We start from the raw sequence: 13,675 nt of genomic DNA on the forward strand, positions 1-13,675 counted from the left end.
TACATGTGCATTTAGATATCTACACATTATATAAACATTTGTATTTATATGTGCATAAGGTGGGTATGTATTGATGAAAGATATAGATATTGGGGGGGGTATGTGTCACTGCAATCACTGTTCTGAATTCAATTTTGGGCTTGTATACATCCTGTGGGCTTTAGCATGGCCTCCTCTATGTGCCCCATGATCAAAAAATTGTTTCCAGCACAAGGAATATTCTCCAGATCTCTCTTTTAAAGATAGGATGGAAGCATCAGGCCAGAATTAACATCTTGGTCTAGTTACCTGTGTTGATGCAAGTGGCAAAACCACACCGATCCCTGCAAACTTATCACTTAGAAGTGATTGGAGAGGATACAACTATTAAAGCACTTGGCCATGAAAATGCAAAGAGTTCAAGGAGGTGAGAATAACAGAGTAACCAACTGTATGAAAAGCTGAAGGAGGATTTTAAAAAAAGAAGACTTGAGTAACGACTATGAGAATTAACTAAGAAATAAATTAGAACAGTTTCAGCTGAATAGGTGGAGCAGAAGCCAGATTGATACAGGGATAGTACCACTGGAAGCAGTTTTGGGAAAGTCTTCAGAAGTGGATGGAAAGAAATCAAAGCAGCCATTGGTTTGTATGATCATGTGTGAATTTCAAAGAGGGCCATCCACACCTTCTTGGTAGTGGTGCCCGCCCTGTGGAACGCCTCCCATCAGATGTCAAAGAAATAAACAACTATCTGACTTTTAGAAGACATTTGAAGGCAACCCTGTTTAGGGAAGTTTAATGTTTGATGTTTTATTGTGTTTTTAATATTCTGTTGGGAGTCGCCCAGAGTGGCTGGGGAAACCCAGTCAGATGGGCAGGGTATAACTAATACATTATTATTACTTCTGCTTGACCTGTATTTTGATCGTATTGTGTATGAATTAAATCTCCTGGGTCTGGGAGCTTTTTTTTGCTTTCCCCCCCTTGTTCTGCAACTGTGCCCTTGAAAATCCGATCTTATCTGCTGAATCCGATCTTATCAGATGCATGGAAAATCCAATGAGAGATTTTGCTAAAGCAAGCTTCAATTCAGTGAGTTAAGATAAGATTTTTGCAAGGCACAGCCATAGAACAACAACTAAAGCTCTCAGATCCAGGGGAATTAGTCGGTACACAATACAATCAAAATATGGACCAAGCAAAAGTGTGGATGAGCCCAGAGTTAAGTAAGTCCAGTCCAGCTTCCTCCTGGAATCATAAACACTTGAGAGTTGTTCACATCAGATCCTGCCTCTGTCCATCCTATCTCGAGAACCATCCATTTGGCTGCTTTTTCCTTCTTCCTGCCCTATCCTTGGTACCTCTGCTGTTTTCTCTTCCATTCTCCATCCACAGAAAGCTGCTGCCATTTCTGATCCCCTGTGAGACTCATAAAATGCAAGCTGCCAGTTCCTGAAAATTAACAGTGTCGGGTTTGTTGTGGCCCTCCAGTGTCCACTGATAATGTTACGGAACACAGTGGACAGTCACATGAGCTGCTGGCTTGTCTTGGTGAGCACACTCAGTACAATACTCATAAGTGTAGTAAATTAAGGTTAGTAACTGTCACAGCTCTGCTTTATGTACTTTATTTCACAGCAACTAAATCTTGCATTGGATCTGGAATTATTAATGAAATAATGAATTTTATAGTAGCAACACTGCACACTGTTATACACATATAAATCTTTAGTGATCTCAGTGACTTATGGCCACAGAGAACGCTTTGCTTAGAATTGCAGCTTACCTTAGCTGGTTTTAGTGACCTGGAAAATTGAATGCTAATCTAGGCTGTATCAACAGAGGTCTATTATCGAGATCAAGGGAAGTCATAGTACTACTCTATTTTCCCTTGGTCAGCCAACATCTGGCATAATATGTAAAGTTCTGCGCACTACAATTTAAGGAGGATATTGACAAGCATGAGGGTATGCAGAGGAGAGCGACCAAGATGATCAAGGGCCTGGAAACCAAGCCTTATGAGGAATGGTTGATGGAGCTGGGTATGTTTAGCCTGGAAAAGAGGAGACTGAGAAGAGATGTGATAGCCATCTTGAAATATCTAAAGGATTGTCACTTCGAAGATGGAGCAAGCTTGTTTTCTCTTGCTCCAGAGGGTAAGACTCGAATCCATGGATTAAAGTTACAATAAAGGAGGTTCTGAGTAAGTATCAGGAAGAAATTTCTGACAGTAAGAGCTGCTCAACAGTAGAATGGACTCCTTCAGGAAATTGTGGACTCTCCTTCCTTTTTAAGCAGAAGCTGGATGGCCATCTGTCATGGATGCTTTAGATGAGATTCCTGCATTGCCGGGGGCTGGACCAGGAGACGTCCGGCTTCACTTCTAACTCTACAATTCTATGAAATTCTGTTATGGAATATTTTGCCACTTGAACCAAGGCATTTTCATTTCTCCTAACTGGCTTGTATCTGCGGTCATTCATTTTGTGTGCCGATTAGCACCAAGAGGGTATACTTTACTGATTTTACAGTCAGCTGAAGCTACTTTCCACTGGGAATAAGAGTTGTTGTGACATGAACATATATGTCTGAAGTGTAATATCTTAGCATCAGGGATTTCTTTGACACCAGGGCTGTTAAACTTCAGGCTCGTTTTCTAACCCCCTATGCATTCTTATAAAACACTTCATTGATCTTTTACACTTAAACTGCTTGACCTTTGTCCCTCCCAAGTGGAATAACTTGCTTGGATATCCTCAACACCTATCTTGTATCAATAGCAACAGTGGGCAGGCAAGGGGAGGGGGGATGTAGCTTCTTGTGTTTTTCTGCTCTACTTTCTTCCCCCTTGCTTGTATTGATTCATTTACTACTTGCCAACAACTATGGCAGGAATACTGAAGGTTTTTAAACATTTTATTTATAAATTAGTTCTGCTCTAAAAAGAGCTCCCTGGGCAGTTTAAATAGTCAAAGCCTCTATTAGAGGCAAGAAGGTTTTTCCTTCCCCAAAAAATTGAAGTTTTGACCAAATGAGAAGAAAAAGGAACACAGAATTTGACCAAATAAAAAAATGCACGTGGACAATAACAAAATTGAGGCGTGCATTGCTAAAAACATTAAGACCACCAACAAAAAAACTACTGAAATGCCTTAGTAGCAGGAGACGATCAAAGGAGGCTGTTGGACCCTTGGATGACAAGGGAGTCAATGATGTGCAAAATGAGGATAAGGAGATTGCAGAGAAGCTGAATGAATTTTTTGCATCTCCTTACTCCCAGTGTTGCCCTTGTGGAAAGGACCCAGGAGGAGGGGGGGGCAAACCCAGAACGAGTCAGCTCTACCTGTCATTGGTTCTGGATCCACATACTGTTGACATCCCTGCCTTCCACACTGCCAGCCTCAACAACCACTTGCAGCCCACCAAGTTGTAGTGGCGGAGGGTTTTTTCCTCTTCAGGAAAGAACAGTCCTTAATATTTTAAGTATAACCAGTTTTCTCTGCTTCAGTTTTTTGTTTTGACTTTCCACAAACATGCCTATTTTTTGGCTGCTAATTAACAGCATAAGAACATGAGGGAAACCTTCCTGGATGAGGCCTTCTAGTCTAACATCCTGTTTTCCACTGTAGCGAAGCACATGCCTCCAGGAAATCCACAAGCAGGGCTTGAACAAAACAACTATCCCACATAGTTTCCCCTGAGCAACTGTTGAACAGTGGGATACTGCCTCTGAAGATGGGAGGTTCCACTTAGCTATCATGCCTAATAGGTACTGATCAATCTATATCCCACATATTTAAAAATAGAATTAAGAATTCCAGTTTAAGGATTCTCAGTTTGGCTTCTGTCAGTTTGGAATGTTTACTGCTAGTGAATCAAAGCCTATCAATGCCATGCTATTCAGACCAGTTTCTTGGCAGAAATACTTTGCACTGTTCAAGTTGATTGGTTCCATTGATGTACTGTTGATAAAGAACCTAATAATTAATCCCAGGACTCTACTACCCTCATGCTTCTCTTCTCATTGTTTTGTAGAATAAATAAAGGATGAGCAATTTCATTGTCAAGTGCACAAGACTGAATACTAAAAATTTCATTAAAAAGAAGCCCTACCTGTCAAACTATTATCCACTGGAATTTCCTTTCCCTAGGTGAGATCATTAGTGGTAAGTTAGGAACACCCTCCTGCATATCCTAAGTGACTTGGACACTAGTGACTACTTCTTTTTGAGTGGGGGCGGAATCAGTTTAGAAAAGATTATGTGTATGTGTTTAGAAATAATGTGAATGCATGATAGGCATATCAAAGCCATTACTAGGCTCTGTCGGGCAAAAGCAGTCTCTGGAGGCCTGTAAACTATGAGTTTCAATGTGTGACCTGGAATACAAGTTTCTGTGATTTTGTGTGTGTTTGCTCTGCAGTCTATTTTAAACAAGAGAGAAAATGTACACTAAGCAAAAAACAAAGTAGGAAAAAAAGCAAATAAAAAGGTAGCAAGAAAACAAAAAAATTAATACTTTTTGATGAGTGAAGGGAAATAATTTACCTGATCCCTTGACAGAGAACTGTAGTGAAGATGGTAGCTTGCATTGCACATCAAGCCCAAAGTCTGGGGGTCAAGCCACACAAGCAAAGTTCAAAGATCAGGAAACACAATCGAGGATCAATCCAAGTAGCCAAGTCTGAAGTCTAGCAGTCAGAATCCAGTCCAGAGTCAAACCCAAAGCACAGTCCCGTATAAGTCCAGTAGCATGCAAGGCAATGTCTATCAATATGGGCACTTGAGCAGACACAGCACCTCTCAGCTCTGCTTCCCTTTTGCGTATTGCATGCTGTTGCAGGCCTTCTCCAGCTGAGGAATCACATCTCTCCTCTTTAGAGCTAGCGAGCCCCACCTGGGGAACTAGGGAGCGGGGCTGTGGGCCCTTGCCTGCCTCAGCCTCCTAGAACACCACTCCTGCTGCTCCCTATGCCTCAGAGCCCACTGTGTTCGTGGAGCTGGGGCCCCTCTGGCTCTGCTGATGCGTCCTGCTTGCTGCTCTGGTTCCTGTACACTGACCTCCATCCCTCTGTGAGTACTTCCTTCCCCATCCTCTGCTTTCCCCGGTGTGTCCCAGTCCCCACTACACCCCTCTCTGGGATCTACCCCATCGTCCTGCTAGTTCATGACAGGGGGTAGGGAAAATTATGCCCGTTCTACAAGGAATAAAATGTTTGTAGTTTCCACACCTTAACTTTAGAGCATTTCCTGAGGCTTTCTAATTTAAATTTTCTCCAAATTGTTTTTAGATGTAACTTTTCATATTGAGAAAGATGCTTGGAGCTGTGTGGGAATTATAAAAATTGGAGAAGCTTAACATATGGTTTTTCGTCGAAGTTTAGTAGCCCACCCAAATTAAGTTGCTGGGTGTTTTATTATCAAAAATAGATCCCTTACGAGTGCCAGACTTAGGTATGTTCTAATGTCTCCAGTTAGCTACTTTGCAGATCCTTCCTAGGGTCATCCAGTGTACAGCCAAATATCCTTTGCTGAGCTTATGAGTGAATGACAGAAAACTCCTTCAAGGTGTGCTAAATGAAAAATGTGCAATTTAGGCAAAGCATTCACACATTTGAATGAAGGTCTGAAACTGTTGAAGCTGCTGCTGTTGACAGGAAATTGATGTTCCAGTTGCTATTTACCTAGAAGAAATTAGTTCGCTCAGATCAGCTTTATTATGTAGGGGAAAGTAAGCAGCTCCTCTCAAAAGGCTTTTCAAAACTTATAACATAATATGCTTCTTCCCTTGTCATCTCTCCCCTTGAACCACTGAGAATGGCATGCTGGCATAAGCATAAAACTATCGCATTGCAATAAAAATACATAATCGCTATAGAAACCTATCCAATGGCAAAGCCCCAGAGAAGTAACAAATAACTATAGTAGAGTTGCAGGACCTCATCGGTGAAATATGGCACAGTCAAAACTAAAAAAGTTTAATTATTAAAGTTAGCTGGCATTTTTTCCGTAACGTACCCAAAGTTATGTATACAATGAAACAAAGAATGTAGGATGTATCAAATAGTTGTGATTGTTGTTGTTTAGTCATTTGGTCATGTCCGACTCTTCGTGACCCCATGGACCAGAGCACGCCAGGCACTCCTGTCTTCCACTGCCTCCCGCATGTTCGTAGCTTCGAGAACACTATGCAACCATCTCATCCTCTGTCGTCCCCTTCTCCTTATGCCCTCCATCTTTCCCAGCATCAGGGTCTTTTCCAGTTGTGATTACATGTGTGCGTATATATTTTTTCTGGGAGTCCTTACTGTCTGTTATCCTCCCCTTTGGTAACACTCTGGATTTGGGAGCCCTGGCAAAATCCCAACAACCTGGGATGTTGCTTTTGCACCATTCAGAGTGCCAGAAACAGGAAAGGAGAAAAGATAGGGTGAAAGAAGCCTCTACTAGACAAAGTGGGAGGACAGAGACAGATGGAGAGACCTTGCTGTTTTTGCTGTTGCTGCCCTGCACAACACCCAATAAGTTGGCAAGAAGGGAACAGGCAGCAGGGAGGTATCTAAAGATTGATGCAGTGGTTGGGGAAATAGGATCTGCCTAATTCATTCTCCCCATTCTTAAGGAAATCAGCCCTGAGTGCTCACTGGAAGGACAGATCGTGAAGCTGAGGCTCCAATACTTTGGCCACCTCATGAGAAGAGAAGACTCCCTGGAAAAGGCCCTGATGTTGGGAAAGATGGAGGGCACAAGGAGAAGGGAACAACAGAGGACGAGATGGTTGGACAGTGTTCTCGAAGCTACCAGAATGAGTTTGACCAAACTGCGAGAGGCAGTGGAAGACAGGAGTGCCTGGCGTGCTCTGGTCCATGGGGTCACGAAGAGTCGGACATGACTAAACGACTAAACAACAACAACAACAACAATTCATTCTCTCTTTTTTTGCAAAGCAGCCCCCCAGAACCTGAGGGCTTGTTGCCTTTTTGGTTTTGGTTTCTTGAAGAGCTGGGAAAGATTGAAAAAAATAAACAGAAATGTAGATGGAAGAGTTTGCACATTGCTACACAGAACTGCACTTTTGTCTTTGATTGCAGGCATTAAGAGAGAATTCTGAGGTCGTAGTGTTCTGCCTGAAGTATCTTATCAATTCCTCACATGTTTGAAGCTCCCAAAGTATTGTAGAGAGCAGTTCTTCTCTTACAGTACTCCGGAATGTCTAGAGCTGCAGAATGAATAACCCCTTTTGTGATTGCAAGATTTTGTTTCGTTGGAATTTGTTTGCTACAACATACCTCTATGTGGAATTTACCATCTGGCAATGCATTAAATTCAGCAGCCCCAGGGACAACAGATCAAGGATAACTGCATCAAGGGAATTCTTGCTTCATATTTTGAGCACAAACAAGGAAGCCTCTTTCTTGTTGGTTTATCATTCATCTCTAGACCCTTGCATAGTGTCATAGTATTGGAGGGACCCTATTTAACCCTCAGTATTGGCCACACACAGGAAAATATTGTCAAAGCATGTGTACATTATCTGTTTTATGTCTTTGTCACATGCTCATGTGGCTTTTTGACAGATACTGCATTGTACTATCCCTAAAGAAAAAAAAAGTAAGATAAGATTGATAAATTGCATGAGCAATAGTGGATGAATGAGCTCGAGATATAGATGGTGAAGAGAGGTGGTAAAAGGAAATAACAAACTCACATTGTCAGGGTTACGAATCATACATCTCAGATTTTCAAGCTGTTGAAATAGTGTGGGGAGGGACCCATACATTTAAAGAGAACATAATGTTGTATTGTCAATTATGGCTGTTATACTATCAGCACTAATGATCTAAATTTTATATCTGCAAAAGAATGAAAAATGATGGAGTTCAGTGTTTCCGGCAAGAACACCTACATAGAACACCTACATATGCTATTTAACCTGCAAAAAATGTGCTGCACTTAAAGATAACACCTACACATACCGGCCTTGTTATTTAGCTCAATACAAAATTAACGCTTACATAATCTCTATTTGGTACTCTGTAATGTCACCCATTACCGTACATTTCCTGGTATTCCTGGAATTGCTAAGAGTATACATGATATTGCATCATCCAGTCTGAAATACAAGGGGCAATATTCATGACTGCAGGCAAGGGGAGATTAAATCTTTGTCTTCTTTCAGCTTGAAGCACTTGTATGTATGAGTACATGAATTGGCTTGACAGAACAATGGAACTGGTTTCCTTGCCAACCCAGATGAATGAACCCTGGATTTGAGCATAATGTTTCCTAAACATGTACAAAAAAATGAATGTGTATATCCATGTGTGTATTTGCTTTGGGTTGTGCTTAAGTAGTTCTGCTATAGTACATTTAAATATGTTATTCCAGCACCAAGTATTATCTACAAAGTTTGAGTTTTATAATTTTACAGCTTAGGATGGGGATAGCTAGAGAACATAATTTTCTGATTTTGATTCCAAGCAGTACAAATGGGACCTGCAACAAAATGCTACAGTGCAGAATGCTCTCTTCACATTTTCACAACAGTTTGTGATTTAAAAAACCCCTTTAAAAATTCGTGAAAATTCGGCAGCATATTTACACAAATTTATTTCTATGAAATTTTGCTTAATATACACATTTTTGCAAAACGATTTCCCCTCATATAATGACCTTTGTTTGCCATTTTCATTATTATATGCATTTATGTGCACGATTTACCCCAATACAGTCGAACCTCGGAAGTCAAACGGAAGCTTCTGCAGCCAATCGGAAGCTGCGGAAGCCCTGGCGTACGTTCGGCTTCCAAAAGAACATTCGGAATCCAGAACACTCACTTCTGGTTTTCGATCATTCAGGAGCCTGAACGTTTGACTTCCAAGGCGTTTGGGAGCCGAGGTACAACTGTATGTGCATTGCTTGGGTTGAAAACTGCACTGCAAAATTCAGAGAAAAGTAAATTTGAAAAGATGGCTGTGTTTCTGTTTGCTTATTGTTTCACAAAGTACAAATTACATAAGTTCAACTATACATATGAAATTAATTGAATTTCTTCCTCATCCCTACTCACAAGTAGTTCTAGCGCCCTGCTTTCCCCCCTGCAGGCAGAGGGAAGTTCTGGGAGTGGCTGGTACTTGATACTTGCTTCCCATTTAGGGTACAATCCTATACTCACTTCCCTGGAAGTAGGCCCTGTTGAATTCAGTCAGGTTTACTTCTAAGAAGACATTATAGGATTTTGTGGTTAGTTGCTGCAAGGTAGCTTCCAACAGGATTTCAGGTGCTCAAACTATGCACATGAACATCATTAAAATGCCAGTGTGTGAACCAGCTCTGTGTACGCAAACAGAATGCACATTTGTGTGTCTATTACAGTAGCAGGGACAAATAAGGGGTGACCTTCTCTTGCTGCAAATTTGACTTCCAGAAACCCCAACCTCCACATAATTTTACTCCATTTTCCATCCTTGTCTCCACAGAGTGAGAGAGGGAGGAAAAAATGTTACTGCTAGTGAATAAATAAATAAATACTACATTAATGCTCATTGGTTCACATGGAATCCCCAGCTGCCTCATGGCATTAATGATAGATTAAATTAAATGGCAGCAATTACTGCTGCATTGCTGCTGTGGTAGAAGAATTATTAATCGTAAACTACCGGGAAGACTGTCAATTATTTCTATAAATCTATAGTTATGCATGCACACACACACACACACACACAGAGAGAGAGAGAGAGAGAGAGAGAGAGAGAATCAGTATACAAACAATGCAATAGTCTTAGAGGTGAACACAGAAATCCTGGATCATGGCTTATAAAGCAGCAGCTTGTGACTTAATGCACTGTGAAGATTTAGGTAAGCTAATGCAGATATCAGTGAAATTTCTGAGGGATTTTCAGGCTATCAAGTTATTTCCTTCCTCTAGTTTGATATTGCCAGTGCATCTCTGCCTCAAGAGGACATTTGGATATGGGAAGAGGGTGTCAGATAATGACAATAGTGAGAGGGGAATAGAAACTAGGATTTGCCATTTCAAGAAAATGACATGCTTAAGCTTACAAGGTGGAAGGAGGTGTTACTTTTGGAGTAGATATGGAGACAGATTCTCAGTTTGATCCAGAGGCTTCATTTCCCTGACTGTGTAGTGTCATCTGGAATGGGCTGCAGCCAGATCCTGAGGCACTGAGAGGGGCTGTTCTTACTATAACATTCTGCTAACAACAGAGGACTTGTAAAAGCCCACTAGTAAGTAGGAGCTTCCTCACTCCCTCTCCCCCCAATGGCTGGGTGCAGATCCCTTCCAAATTAACGCTAGCTGTGATCTCAGGAAAGTAATGCAGTGCTGGTCTGCAAGGACTCCCAGTAGCACTGGAAGTGATGTCACTTAATTTCATAATGATCTGGTTTGGAATGCATTCCAAAAACGTATAGCATTTGCTAAAGCTGTATGCAGAAATGTGTTTATTGGCAGAAATCAACACAAAAATGCTGGAGAATTTTCATGAGAGAAGAAATTTTGCAAACTCCTGCAGAAATGTGGAGAACCAGATTTAAGACTGGGGGAGAGTGAGAAACTGAGAGAGGCAAAATTGACAGATCTTTCCATCCCTGTTCTTGACAGATAGTCCTTCTTTCCTAGCTAAGAAATGCTACTGAAAAGGGGGTGGGGTAAAAGGGCAATGTATTGGTAGTTGTGAAGCTTCAGAAAACCATTCACAGTAGTCCTTTCAAGTTGGCAGAAGAAAGCGTGACAGTGGGAGAGAAAAGCTCAGCCTCCTCCCCATCATATTGTACTGCTGTTTTCTCAGTGGAGCAGCTAGTCATCCCAGATGCCTCTCCAAACCTCAAATGGCAAAGAAAAGGCAGCTGTGAGAGCATCATGACTGTGGGTGAGTAGAGCAGGCGGCGTGGGCGTGGGCTTCCCAGTGCTAATGAGCCCTAGAACATTTGTAGCATTTCTCATTGTCTTTGGAATTTTGCTGAACTCTTTCAACAGTACAGCAGAATCGCTACTTGACATGTCCCTGCTTCTGCCCCAGACCATTACATTGTACAACAACAGTGGTGGAACTACTGTAAACAGCACCATGACATGTTCTCTCATTCTATGTCCTCTCTTGACCAACCTTGTTTATTTGTTGATTTTATTTTACTCTTTGATATTTTTTTTAAAGTAGTCTTAACCCCTAAAGCCTAATGGAGCTGGGTATAACCATTAGAAATGAGATAAAACAGAAATGCCAGCTAAAAGGATCCCCATCCTTGTCCCCTGGGACAGAAGAACTCCCTTAAATGAAACAAAATAAAAAAATTCCTTCCAGTAGCACCTTAAAGACCAACTAAGTTAGTTCTTGGTATGAGCTTTCATGTGCATGCACACTTCTTCAGATACCATGCACATGAAAAGCTCATACCAAGAACTAACTTAGTTGGTCTTTAAGGTGCTACTGGAAGGAATTTTTTTTATTTTGTTTTGACTATGGCAGACCAACACGGCTACCTATCTGTTCCTTAAATGAAAAGGTCTTTCCCTTCCAGAAGAAATTGGCATCACAACTGCTTGCTGCAGTGTTTAGACTAAATATATGTGGAAGAGGCCTCCCGCAGCCCTTTTCTTCTAGGCTGCCTACACTCCTTAGAAGCAGGAATGGGTGCAGCGGTGTGAGCTCTGCTTACTCACCAACAACCCTACCTTTCCGCTGGCTCTCAACAGAGAGCTAATTTGTTCTGCTTTGTTTCTCAAGCACCTACATAATAATCAGATAACAGGTTTGTTGAGCATCTTATTTTGTAATGCTTTTCCTCTGCATTTTTCCTACTGATCTGAAGATGGGCGAATGTGGCTGTTGGGAGTTGAAGCCACTGGGCCACACCCTGGCATCTTGAACATGTGCTCTTGGGGGTCACCTGGCTGGAAAACTCATGGGCCTCTTAGCCAAAGACCTTAACAACTAGGGCCTTGCTGGTTCTATAATCTCTGCAATGTAGTGGCGCTCGCCAAGGCTAGGACAGTGCTTCTCCCCTGCCATGGTGATATGGAAATGACCACTGTGAGCTTGGCAGCTCCCCACAGCTGAGGAGATTGGAGGTGAAAGGCAACATGTTCACATGGACATTTTCTCTGTCAGACAAGTTCTCTGGGGCTTGGACCTCACACACTGGCTTTGTGATTGGCACAATGGCTAGCCAATTAGGGCTGTGCTAATAGGAAATGCCATAATGAGAGAATAAATAATAATGAATGGCACAAATTCTGGCTAATTAGCACCTTGCTAATCTGGCTTCTGAACAACCCCTGGTGCCCAGCCCATGAAGAAAATAAGTGCATGTGTCAGAAATATGATGAGTGTACTGCCATAGCAAGCTGACCATTGAAATTATGGAAGATTTACATAATTTATGCACCTCCAACCCGGCATTAAAATTCATTAATCCAAAACTGTTTTTGCAGAACATGAATGTATCACAATTCCATTACACGAAGCTACAGAAATATCTTCAGTCAACACCAATATAGTCAGACACTCAGACTTCTAGGGATAGAAAGGAGCAGGGCACTCAGTTATGCTTGGGGATCTGTTTGCCATTATGATATGAATATAAAAGAAGCTCATGTTTTTGTAGTTCTCACACGAGCTGCCATAAAATAATTTATTGATGTGTTGGGGAAGATCCTCCCACCTCCTTTTGTAAATGATAATGGCTTAGAGAAGCTGAATAGATGTCTCCCTTGACAAATACATATTATCTTGTAATAAATAAGCAAGAATTTAGTGGCAGGACTCTTGGTGGGCTTTCCAATTTGGTTCTGCAGCATCCCTCTTCCAAGAGAGGGCAGGAAGACTCATTGTTTTAAAACTTAACTTCTAAAGTTCTTTTAAAATCTAAGGGGTGGGGAAATAACCCTGCTTACTCAGATCAGACTTCTTTGTGTCAGCAATAACAGATCCCACAGTTCTCAAAAATGTGTGACACAATAATATTATGGGTAGAGGTCAAAGAAAGCATTGGAGGCAATTGCTGACAAAGGGAGATGTTTACACAGCTTTATTTGCATGCCTCCTGCCCTGTTGAGTTCTCTTTTTTTCTTATATATAAACAGAATACACAGAAAGATGATTTTAGGTTTACATCTGAGGCAGTGTAACGAGTCCAGGGAGATCAGGTTCAAATTTTCACATAGCCATGAAACCTTAGCCTACCATGATAGGTACATGTGAAAAGAGTGCTGTTGGACTCAAGTCCTGTTTTAGAGATTCATAGAATCATAGAATCATAGAGTTGGAAGAGACCACAAGGGCCATCGAGTCCAACCCCCTGCCAAGCAGGAAACACCATCAGAGCACTCCTGACGTGGTTGTCAAGCCTCTGCTTAAAGACCTCCAAAGAAGGAGACTCCACCACACTCCTTGGCAGCAAATTCCACTGTCGAACAGCTCTTACTGTCAGGAAGTTCTTCCTAATGTTTAGGTGGAATCTTCTTTCTTGTAGTTTGGAACCATTGCTCCGTGTCCGCTTCTCTGGAGCAGCAGAAAACAACCTTTCTCCCTCCTCTATGTGACATCCTTTTATATATTTGAACATGGCTATCATATCCCCCCTTAACCTCCTCTTCTCCAGGCTAAACATGCCCAGCTCCCTTAGCCGTTCCTCATAAGGCATCGTTTCCAGGCCTTTGACCATTTTGGTTG

Source organism: Podarcis cretensis, assembly GCF_951804945.1.
Source record: "Podarcis cretensis genome assembly, chromosome: 9".
In the NCBI taxonomy this organism is placed as follows: Eukaryota; Metazoa; Chordata; class Lepidosauria; order Squamata; family Lacertidae; genus Podarcis; species Podarcis cretensis.